Below are 5,329 nucleotides of genomic sequence, written 5' to 3' on the forward strand. Positions count from 1 at the left end.
CATTGAACATGTTCAGGGACGAATTAATCGTTGTTTCGCTTGACAATGATGAGAAAAATAGAATATTCCCTATTTCATATAACAAAATACAAAAGAAATAGTGAGTGGATGACGTCACCAGTCTCCTCATTTGCATATCGACCAGGATGTGCTTATAACTGTTTTGTGAAATATAGAAAAAAATGTCATTACTTTCTTATTTCATATCCGATATTGATGAAATATTCAGTGTTATGCTTGTTGGATCTTTCTCTTTTATTCAAATCAATTTTTTGTTGGGGTGGACTTGTCCTTTAAAGGGCAAGTTCAAAATAATTTGTCTATTGATATACCAAAGGTACAATAAAGACCATTTTCATTTTTGGAAAATTACATTTCATTGATTTGTACTAGACGATATATAGGAAAGCGACTTGCAACATCACAAATAAATCAATTAAAATGAAACTCTAATGATTTTTTAAATCTGTGATAAATATTTCCTCAATCAATTACCACTGTATTGTTTATTTTACTGTGTTTTTTTCACAATAAACTTTTTCGTCAGGGTGAACGATCCCCTTAAAGAATAACAAACTAAAACTTAATATTTTTGGCTGTAAATAGTTCTTCTTGCCTTATTGATGGTTCAAATCACTAGCGTTACTAGAAAAAACAGGTGCCAGACAGAGCCAATTGGTCATTTAAAAAAAAACTTTTTATAGCCCTTCAACTTTTCATCCTATTTTCTACCAAATTTTCTCTTCCTCCTTGTGCAATCAGAGATGGCAGATACTATAGAACACTGCCCTCTCTGTCTGTTTAACGCTGAATCTTTTGAAAACGGTTTCAAATTCACAATGGGAAAATTCAAGAAAAATTATGCCCAATAGCAGCTTGGCACATCGGAGGCAATGCTGAGTCATGACAGGGAGGGGGGGGGGGGGTTGACATTCCAGGGGCATATTTTTTTTTTTGGGGGGGAGAGGGCCCTGTCACATATATTTATGTGGCATTTTGGATCTGTACGCAAAACTTTCCCGGAAGGGGGGGGGGGGGGGGTTCCCACATATTTTATCGAAAAACTGGAAAGCGAGGAAGCAAAGCGACTGCGTGCTTATCACAAGGAAACAATTTAGTGTATAATTTTGGTAAATTAAAGTAAACCTCAAAGTTGTGAGTTTTCATAATTTTGAGGTGTAGAGGGCAACAGCAGACACCCTGTTCACTTTGGGTTCTACGGACTTAGATGTGACCCCCACATTTGAATATTGACACACGTTTTAAAAAGTAGCTACCTCCTCACACTCGGCCTCATATTGACACACGTTCTAAACCTAGCTACCTCCCACACACAAACACCGTGACACGCACAGAAAAAAGTGAATTTTCGTTTCCTTTCACTACAATTTAATATACTGAGATTTACTAGGTTATCTAGTTTCGGCCCTTCATATGAGTTTCATTTACAACCTTCGGAAGCTACAACCCTGCTACAATGAAAAATGTCAATAAGGGGGGGGGGGGGGGGGGTGATTTATTTGCAAAAATAGATAAATTATGATAATACACAAGATTAACATAGCGCACTTCTATATTCATATCTTCATTAGATGTCTAAGGTTTAGAGTAAAATGAATGAATAAATAAATAAAGATAAAATTAACAAACTTTGAAATCGTTATGACGAAGCATATCTGATTTAATATAATTTGGAATAGTGCAAGCGCAAAGCGCGAGCTGAAATTTCAGTTGATATAACGTTATGAAAACAAATAAATTTAACCACTTTCTGTATAGGCCGATCTCGAACGACTCTTTTTTTTTGGTAATTTTATTTTGTACAAATCCATGATTAGGCTGCGTATCTTACCAAACAAATTCCGCGAGACATGGGAACTTTCCTAGAATCATGAACACGATTAGATGCACATCTCAAAAAGCAAACAAATGAAAGAGCGAAGCGTAAGCTGACCTATTTCTTTTTATCAGAAAACGAGACAATTATTGCTCTCTATTTGTAATGATATGACAGGAGACAACGACTTTAAATATCCAAGATTCTTTATTAGGGGGGGAGGCGGTCGCACAGGGGCGGAAATCTCTCCCAAAAGATATAGGACAAGGGTCTGGAAAATTTGACAAGCAAAAAAAAAAAGTCTATTACCTAAAATTTAAGGTCATTTCGACGAAAATATATTTGACAAGCAAAAAAAAAAGTCATCTAGTCCGAAAACGCACGTTTTATTCACATTTTGAGTGATATGTTTCTTAGCATCACCAAAGACCCAAAACAGTAGGGGGGACATTTGATATTGTGTCCCCCCTACTATTTTGAGTAGGGGGGACACGTCCCCCTGTCCCCCTGGGATTTCCGCCCATGCGGTCGCATACTGCATTTCTTCCCTATTCCCCTCTCCCCTTTCCGCCCAGTTTCTTTCATCTTCCTCTTATTTCGTCCCGCTCTTTTTGCGCTTTATTCCCTTCTTTTCATTCCCTCGATCTTTACTTTGTCTTCTACTGTTTTTTTTCTTCAATAATGTTTAATGGGGGTGGGCTTGCGCGGACGAGTCTGTTTTGACCCCGGACTCCTTTGTTTTATTATATCATTTCTTATTCCCCATCACTATTTTTGCAAGAGGGAAGGTACATGGTCGCACGGTCCCTGGTCTTGAGGAATGTGTAATTATTTGGATTTCAATGCACAAGATGTTTATATAAGCGCGAATCAAATAACTGTGGCAAGTACAGAGTTAATTGATTTCAATAAAAAATACACTGTATGTACCCCTCAAATATTCAGTTTTAACTGTATGTGACAAAACTATATTACTTGAGCAATCCAGGACAACCCTTTTGTAAATCCATCGAATTTATCAAATGACTTTCATGATAAACTCCCAATTTTTTCCGAGAAATCCCATTACAAAATGTGACCATTCTAAATTGAAGTTGAATCGATCAACGTACCTAATAACTGTCTCGCTGGCCTTTTCCGTTATGTTGTGCATGTTATATCTGCTGAAATCATTTTCAGGATATACATGTTTGTAGCGTGTTATAGGAAGTACATGAAGTTTATTATGCCGATTGAACAGAGAGTTTATTTAAGTAAAACATAAACTTATTTTGAGAACGGCAACGGAAATATAGCCGTGCTTTCTTTAAACAATGAGATGAAAACATTTCTTAAAGAATGTACGAGGTACTACATCTTTTTGCTCGGAAAATGTCATGGTATGAAAATATCCAAAAACAATATAATATTCTTTTTTGGGTTTAATATATCGTACATAATAAAGAATATTGTAGCCTTGGTAAGGGCCATAACTATATGAGTAGTTTATGTCTTGAGCCAATGCTGTCTAATCTTGCTGTGTTATATTGACTACATAACTCTTGCGAAATTACTTTTCAATGAAATAAACACGAGAATCATTACCAAAAAGTGTGATTAAATAATGATCATGTTATTATTTTTTGAAATAGCTATTTTGCAAGGTATTTACTGCAATTCGTAATATTATGGTTTCATTGACACCTGGTTTCATTCCTCGCATCCATGTGATACGAATCGAATTTTACTCATTCCAAAAATGCCTCCTCATTATCCAGTTAATCATAATATGGGAAAGGAGACTCTTTCTGAACGTTTATAGTAATCACGTGTTCATGACAGGGACTCTGATTAATGTTAAATTGGCAATATTTGAGATGTATTCTTATTTTACTCATTCGGTATATCGTGCATATGACTGTGTTCTGTGCCAATAATAGAGAACATGACGTCAGAATATGGAGGATGCCAAAAGGCTCATCGGATCTCAAGGCAAGATGATTATATAGAGATTGAGCAAGTTCAATCAATATCCTGTTTCATCATGAATTTATTCAATTACAAGGTAATATTGAATGCAAAATCAATACCAAGTGGTATGCCACATCATCCAAGTCAGATTAAGATAACATTGCTGTGAAAACAATGACGGGTACAGAACAATAATATCTAATAATTATGATTATGATAATGAATATTATTCTGATCATCATTATTATGATGATGATGATAATAACATTATTATCATTATCCTCTTTTGATAATGATAATAATGATAATTTCAATTGTGACAATAAGAATAATGATGATGATATAACAGCAATAAAGATAATAGGATTTATGAAGCGGGTTAAAACACACACAAAAATCAGAGTGCTATTCCAACCACAATAAAAGGAGAGAATAAAAATGGAAATAACTGAGGGTAACAAAGTTGTATTTTCCCCTTTTTTTAAACATAATCCTATTCATTATGATGCAAAAAATTAAGGTTCTTGCATAACATCTGTTTGCTTTACGTAATGTATATCAAAAGTCTTTTTTATTATTAAAAAAAAACAGCTGTACTGAGTGTTGAGCAAGGATCTGAAATGAAATCAATGTATTTTGAAAGCTTTATTATGATAGGCTATTATTTATATATATATTGTTTAAATACTGCTTTATTGCTAAGAAATACTCGCCTGTGGAAATTTGTTACATTTATATTTACCTTATAGTCTATATTATAGATCAGATAGAATTCATACTCAATATAACCGAGTTAACTAAAAAGCAACAAATAAAAGTCAAAATAAAAAGAAAGAAAAATAAGCAAAGCGAATAAAATTTTTACCCTTGTACTCGAGATAGGTGTACAATAATATCTTGACAAATTATTTCATTTGAACTATCCACCATGATATAAAAATACACATAATGGCGTATCAAAGAAAAGGGGAATAGATAATGTATGTAAGTATGTAAGGGTGGGTGTATGTATGTAAGTGTATAGTCTATTCGCAGATTCGTGTGGTTTAAAAATTGAACGATCAATTGTGAAAGCCCGAATCACGAATTTATCTATAAATATATATATATAATTATGTAAAAGTACGTATTAATGCGGCTTCTGACTCTGTATCCTTCCTTTGCCTTCCAACTATGTGCTTTACGTACATTATGACGCCACGGGTGGAAATCTTTTGAATTCGTGGCTCTTGATTTATATTTATTTTTGAGATGCTCATGTGCATCGCATTATCTACAGCAGCCTGCCGTGGCCATGAAGGCAATGTAACGGCGTCCCGTTCCCAGCTACACAAGATAGCTTTGAATTCTGGTGGAGAACCCCGATACTACTTCATGCACTCTCACAAACACACACACACATATAACGCATACCCACACAAAACTCTCACGCACACACACACGCATCCTAACACACACCCCATAATACAACACGATACTCGTAGGATGCATGCATACGCACACTTGCTGATTTCATTTCTTCAGTGTATGAGGCGCATTATT

This window comes from Lytechinus variegatus, chromosome 1, assembly GCF_018143015.1.
Source record: "Lytechinus variegatus isolate NC3 chromosome 1, Lvar_3.0, whole genome shotgun sequence".
In the NCBI taxonomy this organism is placed as follows: Eukaryota; Metazoa; Echinodermata; class Echinoidea; order Temnopleuroida; family Toxopneustidae; genus Lytechinus; species Lytechinus variegatus.